Here is an 18,928-nt window from a genome sequence, read left to right as displayed (position 1 = left end):
GTCTGCAACGATTCGTAAAAATAGAATCGTTTCTATTGCTGGAGTTTGATACATTTGTCCAAGGTTAGCAAGTCTCCGTAAAGAAATGATGGCATGTGTTCGATTGATTTTATTTCAACCACGATTGGATCATTCCGAAAACTCTCCAAGCGGTGCCCGACCGCTGTTCCTATCGCTATCGATTACTATGACCAAAAAAAAAAAAACACACACACCCAAAAACTATCTCCGCTGTAATCCGATACCGGTTTACAGGCTGAACCCAGCTGAGCATAAAAGCGAAAGCACTTGTACATCAAATAAACAAGGACAACATTCTTGCCTGCCTGAGCCCATCATCAAGTAACCGCATCTACAAAACGAGAACAAGGACTAGTGGTTGGTAACCGACACATTTGGCCTGAACTTAAACGACGGCGAAGACGGCGTCGACGACGACGACAACGACGACGACAACGACGACGACGTCGACTATTACGACAACGAGCAACAACGGCAGCCACGCAAATCGATAAAACAAATCTGATGGTGCCGGGCGAGCATAAATACCGGCTCAGCTCCAGTCCCTTCGTCCGTTCTACTCCAAAAGTGGAATGTGTTCGGCGTGGCTTTTGCCGGCTACAAACCCAAGTGAGCCTTTAGGCTTCCAACCGCAGTTGCTGATGCAATACTTGGAGCGAACAACCTAGAAGTAGGCAGCAATGGTAGTGAAATTTTGGCAAACATTTCTCCCCCCGCCCCCTTCTCTGTTCGTTTCAATCTTCGTCTGCCTGCCTTGGGCAGGGTCACGTCACCATCATTGTTGCCATTGTAGTCGGCAGAAAACCTGCGGGAGTTGAATCAATCAGCTTCTAAATGCGATGCCATGCTGTTTATGGCTTAACATCCAACGATGGGAGCGAATGGCACACGGATGGGCATCCGAAGCAGGTGGGCCTGATGTGGGAATCGTTTTAATAAAAGGTGTCGGGTTTTGTGGAGTGGATTCGGTGCTACTTTCCAGCTAACTCAATCTGAACGTGATACATTCGAGCGCAGTCAGGCCCAAGGCAAATTGCTCACTTCTTGGGAATTGGCCTGGAAGATAGAAGCACAACAAGCTGAGTGAGATAAGAATTCGGTGAAATGCGACGATTGGCAGAGTTTTTGTCTGGCTGGGAGTGATTTAATCTAGCGCACAATATTCACGATACCATCAGGCACTGACTTATTGAAATTACTTTTCGTGACTTGGCATATGTGGCGTTTCCATGGCTTTTAATAGTACGAAAACGCCCGGCAGAATGACTGATGATTTGCGCATATGATAGCTGTAATCTGGTGAATCGGATCAATACTGGGACACATAATTAATCTGAGTGGCCAAAATGATCGCGTATTGAAAAAAAAAAAATACTCCAGGTCAAGCTTTACATTTAATTTTCGGTAGGATGGTGATTCAAATGATGGAGGTGAGAGTTTCATCGTCTTTTGGGCAGCCACAGATATTTGAAATACTGTACAAAGTCCATTTCAAATGTTTATTTTTGTAATATATTTTTTATTGTGTTTGTTTCAGGGAGGTGTTAATTCAAATGAATTCCGATGATCCATTTCGTATACAGAGCAAATAATTATCCGAGGTTACTGGCATGGCAAGCAATCGACGAGTATTTAGTTTAAGTTCTTCTGTTTAACGTTTTCCGATCTTACCAATATTCCAACTTGCATCCAATGTCCTATTTTATACAGATCATATCCAAATCCTCAGTTCTCGGAACTAGCCAGTTTATCATTTGGGATATAGTATAAAAACTGATTGTTTTTCCTATTATAAAAAACTGATAATAAGAATGGACAGATTTTTTATATCCCAACAGTTACTCTTACTCATAGGTTGTATTTCTCTTCATAAGATGAATTATTCAAGGATGAAATGAAATATGCTAATCTATTAATTAAAGGCGGTTATGAAAAAGTGGACAAAATGTCTAGATAATTCACCAAATTTGCACCAATTTAAATAACATTTAAGGGATTGAACACACTTCAGCAAAAAGACGTCGAGCAGAAATACTATTTAGAGGACTTTTAATAATTTCCAAATTTCAAATGACTTAATATTTACAAACCAATTCTCACCCTCTCAATCTGCTACTAACGTTGAAGGCAAAAGCACCGACAGTCAACGCCTTTCTTTTTGCCAGATGCTATCATAAAGACTGTCCCAGAAAGTATGGACGCTCTTTGATTTCGCAGTAAATAATTCACAAGTGTTAAATATTCAAATTTTATTCGATATACTGATAATATTAGACTACAACAACAGAATATTATTCTCAACATTTGCTACTTAGCCATCGTAGACTAGCTGGCGAAACTTCTGGCGAACGTTCCTCATCAAATTCCACAAAGACTTCTTGGCGACAAGTTTTGACACTTTTTTCCAATCTTTTTCGAACGGTTGAATGGTTTCGGTTGCCGAGACATGTTTCCTAAGATGTACCTTCGTTAATGCCCAAAATTCCTCAATTGGTCGAAGTTGTGGGCAATTTGGTGGATTCAAGATCTGGCCAGAAGACAACAGGATCCTTGTGGCTTCGAATCATGAGTAGAAGTAGTTTTTGTAAACATTCCTTGATGTATATTTCGATGTTCATTGAAGCAGTGGTGGTGAAGGGTTTCGAAATCTTACCGCAGCTACAAATTGCTTGCCAGACCATAGCTTTCTTACCAAATTTTTCGACTTCAATCGATGTCTCGGACTGGTTTATCATTTGTCCTTCTCGCTGCGTATAATATTGTGGTTCCGGCAAGGATTTGTAATCGAGTTTTACGTAGGTTTCGTTGTCCATGATTATGCAGTTCAAATTTCCAGCAAGAATCGTATTGTACAGCTTTCGAACCCTCGGTCTGATCGATGCTTCTTGTTTCGGACTACGTTTTGGTTGTTTCTGCTTCTTATAGGTTCGAAGATTCAAATGTTATTTAGCACGAAGAACATGTGACTTCGAAGTGCCCACTTTTTTTCCACATCTCGAACTGAAACCTTCTTCTTTTGCTCGAACGCCTTCAGTATGCAGAGATCATTCTTTGTAATCGCGTCACGTAAGAACGGATGGACGGATTTAAATGATTTTATTTTTTGTTTGATCAGTTTTTACCCCCACCGGGTTCGTACATCAAAAAGCTAGGAAAACTTGCCGGAAAAGTGGGAAAAATCAATAAAATTATTTTGTATGGACAATGGAATTTTCCGTTGAAAAAGTCGTCTATACTTGCTAGATCTACGATTGATGTTTGGCGCGCAACGAGTTGCATAAGTGTTTGGCCGTCGAAGGAAAGAATACTAGATCGTTGAAAAAATTGTTTGGCGCGCAACGAGATATTATGTGGGGAGATTTCACATGCGTACTTGATGGATGTGATTCGTCATTTCGAACCACGTGCTTAAATGGGTATCAAAATTATTGCTTACTAACGTCGTTTTCGCTTGAGAAAACTGAAACTGACCCAAGGTAGTTTCATCAAACAAACACTTTTCACGAAACTGTGTTGATTTCGCACTCAGCAACGGGGGTTTGAGTAAAACTGATTTAAAAACCAGGTTCGAAACTGACTCGATGTTCAGTTCAACAACGTTGAAACTAGGCTTGAAACTGACTTCAAACAAACGGTTTGACAGCAGTTAGAGTGGAAACTGGGTTAGGTTTGGCATCAAATGAAAACGACATAAATGACTCAATGACTGTTCTAGAAAACCGTTGTAGGCAGGAAAAGAAGTTTTGATATCATTTACCAGTTGATGAATTGTGTTCAAACTTGAACGTACAGAACAGATTCTGAGACAAATTTCTCACTGCTCAAAACTGTACACACCGAATCATTTTTACGGATGTCGGTACAGTTTTACTGACTTTTAAACAGCTGAATTTTCAGTAATCCGTTCAGTAAAAGTTTTATTTGCTGAATGATCGGTACAGTTCCACTGAACTTCGATCTGTCATAATTCTAATGACTTCTTAATCATTCAATACCGACGTTTTTTGATAAATTGTATTAGAGATCTGGGAAAGGACGGAGCCATTTAGTTTTCAAAATATATTTCCATCCGATTAATTGATTTATTTGCGTGTGATGAATGAATTGAATTACATTTGCTCTCCAGAAATAATTTATTCAAATAAAATGATCAAATATCTTTCGGATGCAATTCAGTAGAATATGGGATCACCCATCATATTCTTAGAGTGTTGAAATAAAAAGTTGTAAAAGGTTTTTTGAATATATTCACTAAATGAAAAATAACCGTTAGGAATCAGTATTATGTATTTTGGGCAAGCAATCAATTCGCATCACTATTTTTTCTCTACAAATCTAGAAATATTCACATTTTTACGTCCGAAAATTATGTTATTTGACAGATCTGTATTTCTGCTGAACGTATAGTGATGGTTACTGAAATTCTTCATTATTTTTTATTAATTTTCCGAATATTGGTATAACTTTCACTGAGTTCGTCAAGAGAAATGACATTTCAGAGTTCACAGACCGTGTCAGTAAAAAACCGTAACTTTTACATAGGAGTTGGATAAATTTCTCGTATCCTTCAGTAAAAATAATAATACCGAACTCAAAAATAGAATTTTATTTGTGTATAAGAAACTGCTTCAAAGTTTGTTCTGTCGGGTGAACATTCACGTATGAACAATATTTTCACATTAATCTTTAGTGATGTTTCTTCTTTTGGAGCTAAAGCGAGTGTGTGTCGAATTCCGCTGATTGTAGGTTAAGTAATCAGAAAAATAATGGAGAGAAACCTTGACCACTTAGTTTTTTGACAATTCTTCTGACGCGACGAAGTTCGACGGGTCAGCTAGTATATATATAAGGTTTGATTTATTTTTCTTGTTGATTTGCCATATTCAGTTATCGTAAGTATACCAAAATATAATAAAAATAGTCATGTGTGCTCGGAAGAAATCGGTTGTGTGTAACCAAAACCCCTAGATGACTAGAAACAGGCTGTATACTCTGCTTATATGCACTGATAATAATTAATATTGCCTATATATACATCGAGATATCCGAAAAGTACTTCAATCCTCAACTAACGGGTCCATTATAATATAATTTTTTGGACATGGGATATCTGTTTAAAGTTTGAATTAAAGGAATATTTAAAAAACCTTCCTTAATCCACCTAGTGGTGTAATGATGCCCTTTCCAGGTAACCTGCAAGCACTAATAATGTCATTAAAATAGCCTTTTATGAGCAGCAAAAATGCTTAAAGCTCTATATCTGCAATCTGAAACCTTATCTGTTGTAAATCAATCAAAATACAGCTTTTAGAATACACACCAGCCATAAATAAGCATTATCTATTACAAGCCGTATATTCTGCCAAAGTCGGCCTTAATTCAGTTTCAATTGCGATTTTAATGCCAAGTAGCGATTATTTGCTGTCATAATGCGGCATTAGTATGTGCTTATTGGTTACCGGGGTTCTCATATTATTTATATTTTCCAAACTAACACTAGGAGATTCTGTCAAGAAGTTTTTTTTCAATCTTGAATAAAATAAGTAACTTTATTTGGGTATGAACTAACATAACCTTTTCAACTTGTAAACAGTTATGTCAAGTTAATAGGATTTTTTCTTTATTTTATATCGTCGCACTAAATGATTAAAGACAGTTTACCCTATAGCTCTGCAACCGGAATTCGGACACGGAACTTTCATTTGAATCTAAATTTGAGAAAATCGATCAAATAATCTTTGAGAAAATTAAGTGAGACTCGTTTTAGAGTTTATGACCACTATTTCCGATACTTCTGGAACCGGGAGCTTGGAACCAGTATAGCCGAAGTCGGTTCGTTTGGTAAGTAACTAATATAACCTACAAATTGAATCAGTTTTGAGCCAAATCTAGAAGAATTTAACTCTTTTTGCATCGTCGTTCTAAAAGACGGTGTGTAATTTCAAACACACTTTACCCTATGAAAGCATAATGAAATTCAATAGCAACCTGTGGGACTGTGAGATTTTTCATTTTATGAGTGACATTATTTGACACATACTCACACAGAGACATTGCTCAACTCGATGAACTGTGTCGAATGATATAGAACACTTAGCCCTCCGGTCCAATTTTCACTGGTAAATTTTTTAAATGATTGCATAAACTGTCTATATGAGAAAGGTAATAAGTGTACTTTTATAGAAAAGCATCGTTTTTGTAATAACAGCAACAAGTGGGTACAAATTGTATAAAAGATTTACAAATTTACATATTTTTCACCTGAAAAATATAGATTTAAATGTGACAGCCCTGCAAGTTACACGAAATTGAGTACAGCACGCTGCGAACGGATCAAAGCCGGTGGAGTTTTCTTCTTCTTTAGTACCAGCACGCAACGACGCGTATAAGTTTTGCATCGTAATTTTGAATGACGACTTGAATGTTTTGATACTCATCGTCCTATAATTTCGAAAGTCGGATATGGATAAAATTGCACTGCATATTTGGAGATAACAATTGCTTTAATTTGAATCGTGATTCGTGAAAATGGTTTTAACCGTTACTGAGAAATCGAAATCGTTTTTGGACCTTTTCTTCACACACTTTTGAAAGCGGAAACCAGAGACTAGGAGTCCCAAAGTAGTTTTATATATATTCACTAACTAACAAGATTTGTGAAAAATTTCTCATGAAATAGAAAATTTCCACTAATCGCACTGTAATACCGGAACCGGAAGTTGGATCTGGATCAACTTTTCGGGGACTTTTTAAAGAAATTCAAGACCTTTTTTTTGCTTCTTAGTTTGTGCAAATCGGCTAAGAAATTTCCAAGAAAATTGAGTCCGCATTTTTATTCATAAATTTGCACATATATCTTTGTAATTCCGGAACCAGAAGTCGAATACAAAAAAAAAAATTCAGGAAAATTGTATGAAGCTATAATACCTTTAATTTGAATTTAAGTTAGTAAAAAAGCCATATCTGAGAATTGTGTACATGTTTTTCCTTTTTGGGTGCATATCACCCTGTAATTCCAGAACCGGGAGTCGGATCCAAATGATACTCAGTAACTTTGTATATGACCTTAAGACATTTCATTTGAATCTAAGTTTGTGAAAATCGGTTCAGCCATCTCTGAGAAAATTGAGTGACATTATTTGTCACATACACACACATACATTTTTTGATCTCGACGACCTGACTCCGGGCCTCGGTTGTGGAGTCGGTTTTCACAGCGATTACATAGCCTTTCTATATGAGAAAGGCAAAAAACTAAACAGAGCGATGACGATCCGAGCCCATTCCAAAAATCGGAAGTTTATATCTCGCAAACCGGGAAAAAATCGGGAAAATGGAATCGGCAACCCACTTGCCACCATAGAAAAAGAAGGCGATACTCACAGTTTTCATTGATTACAAGGGTGTTGTGTATGATGAATTCATTCCACAAGACCAGATCGTCAACAAAGGAGTATTATTTGGGCATTATGAGACGTTTACGTGAAGCAATTCACCGAAAAAGATCAGATTTGTGGACAAACAACTCATGGATCTTGCATCACGATAACGCACCGTCACACAATACCATCGTTATCCGTAAACATTTAGATAAAAACGAAACGAATACCATTCGGCAACCACCGAATTCACCTGATTTGGCTCCCTGCAACTTTTTCCTTTTCGGTCGACTCAAGAAACCGCTTCGTGGAACGTGTTTCAGCACCCGAGATGAGATTATGGAAAAATGGCGCAGATGGATCTTTTGGCCATACCGAAAACTGATTATAAAAAATGTTCCGAGGATTGGATCAAGCGTGTGTGATCCAATGAGTGAGTGTGCTGCAGTTGATGGGAATTACTCTGAAGGGGACAATATCGATTTTGATGAAGAAACTTGTATTTTTTATATCTGGATAAATGCCGAAAATTTTTTGATCAAGGTAGTAGTAGAATAAAACCGTTTCGGCATGACATTGAATCGTTAGATTACTTGGTACTGCCCTGTTATTGATCCATGAACCTTTTACCCAACCATACAAGAAATGTAACGGTGCGCACTGTCATTTTCCAAACCAATTCCTAGAAGGCTTATCTCCACTCCAAAGGTACAAAACAACCGATGAATCTTCGCAATCACAAGTTCAACAAACGAACATTACTTCTATAAAAAACCTGTCTCTTCTGTCAGTTGAAACATCGGAAGCAACAGTTGATTCCTAATTTGATTCTTTCGCCGGTTCGAGTGAAGCGTGTGTTTTTACCGTACCGCAAGCTCACGTTCAAGTTGTCTCCTAGAATGTTCCCAATTAGCGGTTCGAGCATTTTGCTTCAAACTGTCCATCCTGAGTGCCTGAGTGAAAAATAACTTTACGAGTACCGTTCAACGGGAAATTTAATCACCGATGCATAACTCAAAAACAGACAGCTTCCATTAGGGCGTCGAAAGACGAGCAGGTAAAAACTTTCCGATGGCACCGATATTTCGCTCTTTCGACGGTCACACGGCAGCGCTGAAGGCATTTAGGAAATGTTAAACGATATCACCTGTCAGTGGTTCGCTCATTGCTGTTGTTATTGTTGGTCTTGTTCGCACTTCCTGCTGGGCTGCTGGGCTCGACAAAAAAAGTTTCAACTATTATCACCTCGGTGGCGACGACGAGAAACACTTCGCGAAGCATAGCAGGCTGTGATACATTTTACGCTCGGTTTAATGTTACCTGTTCTGTCGGTGGGAGAAAGTTGTTTTTGACTTTTATTTTTGTTCTTCAGTAGCTCAGCTTCGATGAGCCGACGAACCGTTTTGTAGAAGGGTATTATTTCCGCACGATTAGTACCGTTCCGTATCAATCTAAATTAACTTAACTTTGTTGAATTTTCGGTAACTTACCCGTCACATTTTGATTATCCTAAAACGATCGTTTATTTACACTGCCGGCATTTAACCGCTGCGGACGTTCGTTTACGTTAAAGGCCGAGCACATTTACCGGGGAGGGGATGTCCGTTGCACCATAAATCATCCATCAATGTTTACTGTCACCTCAGCCCACCAGCAACTCTGCATCAACAACAACACGAAGAAAAAAAAAACACTTTCGATGATTCATCATAATTTCATTCATTTTTTCATTCGCTCTCGTTTCTTTTTTTTTCTTCCCTATCTTTCAGCCTGCAGCTTCCGTACCGTCGGTGACGTAGATCCTGGGTACCTGAGGGAAATCTGCGGCACTGCCAAACTCCGGTCAAAGACAGCAGTTACCCCAGTCGAAACAGCAGAGCAAGAAAAAACATAAGCCAGGTAAGTGACGCAGCCCTCGCCGGGGACAATCGTAGGAAATATGAAAAAATCGAAATAATATCATACATCACGTCATTTTCCCACGACCTCCCACAAGACCAAAAAAAAAAAGAAAAAAAAAAGAAATATTGAACCAATAAAGTCTTCATGGGATCAAAGTGGCTGTCGGAGGAAAATTGATTATTTCCACGAGGTTCACGTGTTTTTCGCAGCAGTTCTTATTTTTTAGTAGCTCTGCCACCCCATCGAGGACAGTGAGCGCGAAGAAGAGGCTGGTAAATCAAGTGTATGCGGTGGAAACGACTCCCAGTTTAGCATATCGTGTCTGATCGTTAAAATGATGGCAGCAAACAGAGTCAAGTCGTAAAAACGGAAGGTGAGCTTCGTTTCGGCTGGTACTCGGATGGTCGGTTTCCGAAATGAACTGTGACTAACTGGGAAAACAACAAAAACAACAGCAACAACGTACGAGCCCAAAAAAATGGGTGGTGGCGTTTTTTCCGCGTTTCCTTCCGACCGGTCGGTCGACGAAGTAGAAGAAGAGGAAGAAACGAAAAAAAACAAGCTGCTTTTACACGGCCTCCCGCGGTTCGGAAAACACACCCCGGGAACCGGCCTTCCAGGTGAATATCCTGCTCATTCAGGTGATGTCACGAAAAATTTGCGTTCGTCGTGAGGTGGGGAAATTATGTGGAATGATATTTTTGGACGATAAATTCTGTTTTGGGAGGTGATTAGAGTGCCGAGCTCGAGCAAACGCGACACGTGTTTTGGTTGATTGCGGAGCCACGCGCGCTTTTTCGAGAACTTTGTGTTCGTTAATTTATTGCGGAATTAGTTGAAATGTGTGATTCATGGCCGAGATCAAATGGTAATGGCTGAAGTTGTACACGAAAACTTTGCAATGTATTTAATGTATTTTGCGGATGATCACCGAGAAGTTTCGGGCAGAGATAAACGTGTAAACATGGCACCTCTTGATGTGCCAAAATTGACAAAAGATAACGAAAGTCAAAAGAAAAAGCAAGTTTTAATTGAATGGAACGACGCGTGAAAGTCTTGAATGTCAATTAGTAACTTTTTCAGAAAAGATTCTAACCTAGCTCATATTATAGCGCAGCGTTTTCCAAACTGTTGCGGTTGAATGCCCTGGTATTGCACTCTAGTTCAGATACGTCATATATTCGACAAAATTCTTAAAATCAAAAGTATCAGCAATGATACTTGATTTTTGATGCCAAAAGGCTTAGATTTTATGCCAAAAGGCTTAGAAAATATCAAAATTTGTCTAAGTCCCAGAAAGTTGATTTTGTCAAAAAAAAAAATTTTTTTAGATGACACTAAATCTCGACGTTTCATGCAGTTTTGAGACTTTTGGCATCAATAAAAATTTTCGATATTGGAAATTTCATGTACTCAAATTTTGCATGAAGGCTTTGTTCGAGGTGCTTAAACTTTTGAGCACTAGAGCTTTACGAAAATAGAGGTGATCCCAAAATTTTGGCACCCTTATATATTGATATGGACGGTCATCGATTTTTTTCGGTGAAAGTAATAACTAATCGGTGCATTTAACCGGACGTTTCGACCTACTAAGGTGTTCGGTCATCCTCAGCGGCTATCTAAAAACATATATTTGTCAAGTAAGCTAACTCTAAACATTGAATTTTAACACCTAATTTAAATGCTAATGACGTCTACACTACAACACTTCACATCTTCAACTGTCTTGTCTTTTGCGCTCTCTCTGTCTCTTATCTGTTTTGGCTGTATAGAGGTTTTTAATTTTGTCAACTAGTCCGTTGTATGCTGATCTAAACTTTATCGAATCTCGTTGAAGGTTAAACGTGTTCGACTCTCCTCTAATTTGTATATAGAACATCTCAGCTGTTAAACGTGTGTCAGTTCTTTGTACTTCATCTAAAATTTTAACGTTCTCAAAATCAAAAACATGACCCTCATTTATACAGTGTTGAAGTATATAGTAAGCTAAAAGATAGAATAACAATAGACCGTAGAACGAACGTTGTTTATGAAATACCGTGCGGGATATGTAAAGGAAAGTCATATATTGGCCAAACCAGCCAATTTAAAAAAAAAACGTAAAGAGCAGCATAAAAGGGATGTTAAATCAAAAAGCATAGGCAATACTGGTTTAGTTCAACACTGTATGAATGAGGGTCATGTTTTTGATTTAAAAAAAATCAACGTGTTTTGTCGGTTACATCAACGTGGTAAAAATCAACGTGTTTTGTCGGTTACATCACTTATACCATTATATCTCCGGAACCAAAAGTCACAGCCATTTCGCTGCTTTCAAACGAGCTTAAGTTTGTTAAAATCGGTTGAGCCATCTCCAAGAATCTTGCGCGGTAAAAACACAACGCGTTTTGTCAGTTACGTCACTTATACCATCATATCTCCGGAACCAAAAGTCAAAGCCATTTGATCTTCAAACTTGATCAATGGCCTAATAATAGCTTTCAAACGGGCCTAGACTGGTTAAAATCGACTCAGCCATCTCCGAAAAACTTGCGCGGTAAAAAACAACACGTTTTGTCGGTTACGTCGTTTATACCATCATATCTCCGGAACCAAAAGTCACATCTATTTTATCTTCGAACTTGATCAATGGCCCGACAGTTGCTTTCAAACGAGCATAAGTTTGTTAAAATCGGTTCGGCCATCTCTGAGAAAGCTTTAAAAATATCTTCGAAAAGTGCACACACATACACACACAGATATTTTCTGATCTCGTCGAACTGAGTCGAATGGTATATAACACTATGGATCTCCGAGGCTCCGTTCGAAAGTCGGTTTTTCCAGCAATTCTAATACCTTTCTATAGAGATAGGCAAAACGGTGCGGATAGAAAAAAGCGCGTTTTGTCGGTTAAGTCACTTATACGGTTACCGAAAGCTCGGCAAACAAAAGCTACTGCCAACTAATTGCCGAACTTGATTCACAACTTAATAGTAGACATTTCGAACGAGTATAAGCTTGTAGAAATTGGCCTAGCTATCTCGAATAAAATTGTGCGCTTTGTCGGTTACGTCACTTATACCAGTGGATCTCCGGAATTATCAGCCACTTGATCTCTGAATTTGATTCACAACCCAATAGTAAATTTAAAATCAGCTAAAGCGTGCGGAAATGAATAAAAAAGACACACATGTATACATAGACATTTTCCGATCTCGTTAAGCTGAGTCGAATGGTATTTAGCATTAGGAGTCTCCCGAGATCCGATCAAAAGTTAGTTTCTCCAGCAATTCTATTACCTTTCTATGGAGAAAGACAAAAATCGATTTCTCCTAAAGTGTCTCTCTAAAACATTGAGGTAGATTTTATTAAATTGAAAATAATCTACCTACAAAACTCTTTAGAAGAGATTAAACTATTATTTACAGCAGGAAAGTGAAATTGAATGTAACTTCGCACCTGTTTTCAGTATGGTAAAACAATAGTTTTTGACGGTTGGAAATGACGATTCGACTGAAGACTTAGTTTTGAAAAGTACCCATGTGTTTTCCTCATTGTAACTTGAAAACTGTCGTTTGAACAAAAATAGTACCCAAAAAAATTATGAAAAATAATTAGATACTCTAATAATCTAATCTAATGCACTTTTTGAAATAAATTAAATAAAATTTCTTGAATTACTGAAAACCATTTACAGGTATTTGCAAAATTTTTAAGTTCATTTTAAAATCAATATTAACTGAATTTCAGAGTATAAATTTTGCAGATTGACAGAAGAAAGATTTGCTTCGAGTAACCTTTCTCCTAGATGAAATCATTCTCGGGATTTATTTTACGTTTCGTCTTTGACTCAAAGGTGGAAATAAGCCTATTTTGCGCATGAAAACCTGAATCAAGATTTCCGATTGTGAATAAAAAAACCGAACACCGTGAATTAAAAAATTGGGTAAAATAACTTAAATTGCGATTATGTTTTAAATTGTTGGAAATGAAATTGAAGACCTTTTTAAATTCTAAGTGAAACCTAAATTTATCTCATCAAAAATCATTCGTTTCAAAATTCATTATAATATCTACAATAAATATGTGATATTAAAGGATAATACTGACTATTTTTATTTACTGTGAATAAAAAAATTTGCTTATTTCCACCCCTGCTTTAACTCATCAGTGCATAGCAGTTTATGTTGAACTGCTAGCACGACTTGACGGCTCAACATGAATTTTTAAACTGACGTCCCTGACGAAACCAGTTTCAGCTTGCTAACCGTACAAGCTGCAGATAATTGAAAGGGGAAAAAATGTTTTATTCCTAAATTTAAAAATTAAAACAAATCAAAAGGGGTATATTGACCTAGCATAAATATTTTTTCCCCTTATTAATAATCCATTCTCGAGATACTTAGTCGTGAAGTATAAGAAAAAATACACAAGTTTCCGTTGAATTGTGTCAATCTCCGTTAACTATAAACTGTGCCGAAACTGCGCCCAAAAAAATTTGCCAAAATAAACATACACTTTAAAAAAAAAATTACTAAGAAACAAAAATTAACGCTGTAAAGTTAAAAAACATCTAAAACGTTTTTCGCAATATTTTCATTTCAGGCCAGCATTGGAACCAACATGTAGCCTAAATTTGATTAGAGTCACTATAAAAATGAAAAAGTTACAACTAATCCAGTTTGAAGGTGTGTGGTGGAACTTCAAGTTTTTTGATAAAAATAGTCATTTAAACATCCAGATTATTTGTGTTAGGCTTGTTGAGACATGGAACCGCCTTGTGATACTTTAGAATTTGGTCAGTAACTAAGGAAATGAAATGACAACGGCGCCAAAACTACTGTAGAGATGAGACTCAAACCTGTAGCTAGGAGATAGAAAAACAAAAAAATATTTTTGGTGAATTTCCAGATTTTATGGTTTTCTAATTGATAATGTGATGTATTCGAAATTATCCTTTCGGCGAAATGACCCTTTCGGCGAAGTGACCCTTTCGGCGAAATGGCCCTTATGGTGAAATGATCCATTCGGTGAAACGACTTTCGGTGAAACGACTTTCTGCGAAACGGCTTTCTGCGAAACGACTTTCTGCGAAACGACTTTCGGTGAAACGACTTTCGGTGAAACGACTTTCGATGAAACGACTTTCTGCAAAACGACTTTTTGCGAAACGACTTTCTGCGAAATGACTTTCGGTGAAACGATTCGCTCTGCAACTGCAGCTTATAGGGGAAATATTTTTAAGAAAATGTATTGCACTTCAGCAATAAAATAATAATCTTGTGATTAAAAACAGGTTAAAACGATAAGGCGTTTAGGAGTTATGCAATGTTTTTGAGTTTTTTGAAGGTATTTTTAAAACTAATTTAAACAAGTTAAAAAAATAACACCCTTCCCATTTTCTCTTAAATTTTTATTTATATTATGACCTTTCAGGAACCACATCGGATACATTTTTATCGATCTGGCATCTAATGAATATTAATATTTGAAACTTGACTAGTTTTTGATGAAAAAATGATCATAACTTTTTACTGGTAGCTCATATGAAAAAGCTTGGTTAAGCAAAATTATGCGCAATAATTAGTACAACAACTCTTCTGAAAAAATCTTTTCCATAGAACGTATCACAAAAAAGTTAGAACAAAAAATGTGATTTTTCAGGAGCCACTCTACTTTTACTCGGGAAAATTGATGTAACTCGATCAAATGAAAAGCTAGAGAGGTGCTTTTTTCAGCAAAGTTGCTCAAAATAAAATTTACTACAACTTTATTGTACAACAAAATCATTTTTGAGTTCAATAAGGAAAGTTAGATTCCAGATTTCAATCTAAATGAGGACCACCCTAGTAACATTTTTCATCAAAAGGAGCGCCATATGATTACAAACAACTTTTGTGAAGACACCAACTACAAAAAACTAATATTTAATAGTGAACATATTTTTGTCACCCTAATTTCCCGTTTCGGACCAAAGTGGAATGGAGTAGTTTTGAGGTTAGTTTAGAATTTTTTGTTTGTTTTTTGTTTCGTCCCTGTATGTGATGGTATAAATTTTTTTACAAATTTTACCCTATAATTTCGGAACCGGAAGTCGGATCCAAATGAAACTCAGAAGACCATTCATTTGAATCAAAGTTTGTTGGAATCGGTCACGCCATCTCTGAGAAAAGCGAGTAAGTGAATTAAAATTAAATTTTTACGCTAACCGCTTTATAATTCCGAAACCGGAAGTCGGACACAAATGAAATTCGGAAGTTTTTTGAAGGACAATGAGACCATTCATTTGAATCTAAGTTTGTGAGAATCGGTAATGCCATCTCGGAGAAAAGTTGCCTTTATTTTCACAATTTTTTGCACATTTTATCCCACAATACCGGATCTGGAAGTCGGATCCAAATAATATTCAGGAATTTTGTATGGGATTACAAGACCTTTCATTAGAATCTAAGTTTGTGAAAATCGGTTCAGTCATCTCCGAGAAAAGTTAGTTAAAAAAAACGTTACGTTACATAGCTGCCGTTGCCAGGAGCGGGTCGTTCCGCCAAAAGGGTCATTTCGCCGAAAGTCGTTTCACCGAATGGATTATTTCGCCGAAAGGGCCGTTTCGCCGAAAGCGTTACTTCGCCGAAAGGGTCATTTCCTCGAAACGGTAATTTCAAATACATCACATTATCAATTAGAAAACCACAAATTCTGACAATTCATCACAAATATTTATTTGTTTTTATATCTCCTGAATAATTGATGTAGCGCAACTACATAATCAAACCCAAGATGCATGGTTGCGTATAGAGTGAACAAGTTTTCTTGAGAGTTCTGTTCTCTGGGATCAATCGATCTTTATTAAAGAGAGTAGTCTGACTACAACAAAACGGGCGTTCATTATATTATCTTCTATTTGTGGTTATTTTAAATCAATTCCAATTACAATATCAAGACAAGTAAAGGATTCGGTGAAAGACCTTTTCGGCAAAACGGCTTTCGGTGAATTGGCTTTCGACGAAATTGCCCTGATCCGCTGTTCCCAAAATATGAAGACATAAAACTGAAATGAAATTTTTCGTCAAATGTCCAACAAAGTCATGCTATTCTGCAACAAATAAACATATTTGAATTAAACTTTCACTAGAACTTACTGTATAAAAATCACAAAAAAAAGATTTTATTCAATATTTTTTCTATACAAATCTTGAATACAATTGATTTTTTTTTTCAATGTTTTGGACTTTAAAATAATCGAGAAAAATATATCGTAATGCAATAAAACAATTCCTAGAATTTTCAACGACTAAATCCGTTGAAAATCTCTCGGCATGATATTTTGTTGCGGAGCATGCTTTATTCAACACTTATGGAATTTTCCAATGCAAGTTGACAAATCGGCATTGAAAAATTTCATGAGCGTTGACATTTTTTTTTTCAGAAAGTGATTTTAATTATCAAAAAGAACCAAACTAATAATACTTCAAACAACTAAAAATACTAATTTTCTGGGCGATTTCACGAATTCCGACCCTACAGAGTTCTCTGTTGTTGTTTGTTTCTTTGTCGGCTGTCTCGGGCGAGTTATGAAGGCGACTTGAGAAATCAGTTAGTTGATTGATTGATTAGAAAGCCGTTTAGTTTGGTTGGTTCATACTGTATAAGTACCGCTGCATGATACATTAACAACTTGGAATGAATTCCAGTGAACTTAATGGATGGGCTCCTAAACACCACTACTGTGACTACTTAAAGCAGCATCAGCAGCAGCGAAGTGAAACGAACGCATTCGAATTCGTAGCTTCTCAGCCTCGAGCACAAACAGAGCAGAACAGACCTGAACCATCACTGATAGCGGATGATAAAACAATAAAACATTGCCGGACCGAGTCGGGCCGGGTTTTCGCAGATTTCCGTCTTGTTCTGCCGCTGCTTTTGTTTTGTTCGCTATTCTGGTGGATGGTGGTTCAACAAAGCCTCACTGATATAATCCATTCCCCGAAAAATGGTGGTGCTGATGAAGACGATGACGACGACGACGATGATGATGAAGTGTACGATTGGAGAAGGAGGTGGAGTTTTTGTCCCGGGGATGGTTGTTTCTCATTGTAGATTGTGATGGAATGGAAATCGTACAATTTTTCCGGCTCTCTGGATATTATTCTATGTTGAGATTGTCTTGTTTCGAACTTCAGACAATTGCTTCGAGATTTATTTTACTTGGTACAAATCTGGAAAGGGTTTGTTAGGTACTAGGGATGTTGCAGGACCAAAGGAGAGTTTATAAAATATGCTGAGAGAATGGATTTATGTTTTAGTTCGTGTTAGGATTCATTCATAAATGTATTCATGCAATCAAACGGCAGATTTTTATACTTTGGTTTCTAGCTTTAGAGTTTTACTCAATGAAAATTATTTGCAGCCATTTTTACCTTGAATTTGAAAAGATGGTCATTTGAAACGTTGTGGAACCACAAATGATCAGATGTCGTTTTTCAATAGAGAATAAAAGTTATCGCATCCGTTTCGTTTGTTCGATTTAACTTGATGCGGTTTCCATTAATCAAGCGTCTGCATGGTTTGGAAGTAAGTCGTCTCTGGCGAGAACCCTATAATCGATGGGGAATTGCATTTGTAAGTTTTAGCAGTTCAAATAGAACTTCTAATGCCATCTCGCAGCTCAAACCACTAAAATTACGCAAATTACAGAACCCTTACTTTGCACCGAAGTGCAATGTTCGGTTTTACTAGAAACGGTTTCCATCAACCAAGCGCCTCCATGGTTTGGAAAAAAGTGATGGCGCATAGTACTTTACTTGATCGGCAATCAAAATTTTTTAACGTTCCACTAAAGCTGATATTTTGCCTGCTTACTAATCAATGTACCGTAATATCATTTCCAAACCAAAGTAACCGAACAAAAAAATGGCCAAACCAAAACGAAGAGTGAAAATTAAGCGAACGACCATGTGCGCTAAGCGTAAAATGTCATACTCCGAGGTTTTATTTTACACGATATTATGCTGCTTAACGCAATTTTCTTCACGCTGTTTTCCGGTGTCACGTGGTTTTTATTTGAATTCTCAAAGTTACGCGTTTTTTTCACACGAAATTCCGAAGCTACGAGGGGTTTTAACTCGTTTTTCTATGCGACCAAAAAAGATTTCAACGTACTTATTTAAAGCTCCGAATAAATTACATCGGATGCGGAAATGACAAAGACCTTGACTGGTTTAGTTTTCAATAAAAATACTCTTTGAAAATTGGTTTGGGCAAAAAAAAATTGTTTACCTTAACATCGCTCTTGAAGTGTATGAACAGGTGGTAAGAATCATGATTACCTATCTTGAGACCATATTTAATCCAAATTAAAAATTAAGTTTTTCTGTGTATAATCATTTGTTATATTTTACAGTGCAGAACTCATTATGGACTTTTTCCTTATTTTACATAATGGATATAAAATTGATTATGAATCGGAGCTCTAAAGCGAATAATTACAAATTTTTAACCACTACAATCAAAACAAATAAAACTACTATGGTGTTATTTAGTTCGCTTAATACTTCTGGTTCCGAAGATATAATCGTATAAGTGTCATAACACGACCCTATTCTTATTCGCTTTCAACTTAAATATACTGAGATAGATATTTAAATATA

At 37.0% G+C, this 18,928-nt stretch overlaps 1 protein-coding gene across 5 annotated transcripts in view; it reads left to right on the top strand.

The window, feature by feature from the left end:
* LOC131427355 (dipeptidase 1) overlaps positions 1–18,928 on the top strand; it is a 715,435-nt gene that overhangs the window by 61,288 nt on the left and 635,219 nt on the right. For all 5 annotated transcript variants that reach the window (XM_058590471.1, XM_058590475.1, XM_058590472.1 and 2 more), the window contains exon 2: positions 9,170–9,299. The gene's annotated coding sequence lies outside the window, so the exon portion shown is untranslated. The remainder of the gene's footprint in view (positions 1–9,169; positions 9,300–18,928) is intronic.

This window comes from Malaya genurostris, chromosome 2 (genome assembly GCF_030247185.1).
Source record: "Malaya genurostris strain Urasoe2022 chromosome 2, Malgen_1.1, whole genome shotgun sequence".
Lineage (NCBI taxonomy): Eukaryota > Metazoa > Arthropoda > Insecta > Diptera > Culicidae > Malaya > Malaya genurostris.
The sequence above is the reverse complement of the archived record's forward strand: the minus strand, read 5'-3'. Positions and strand labels throughout refer to the sequence as shown.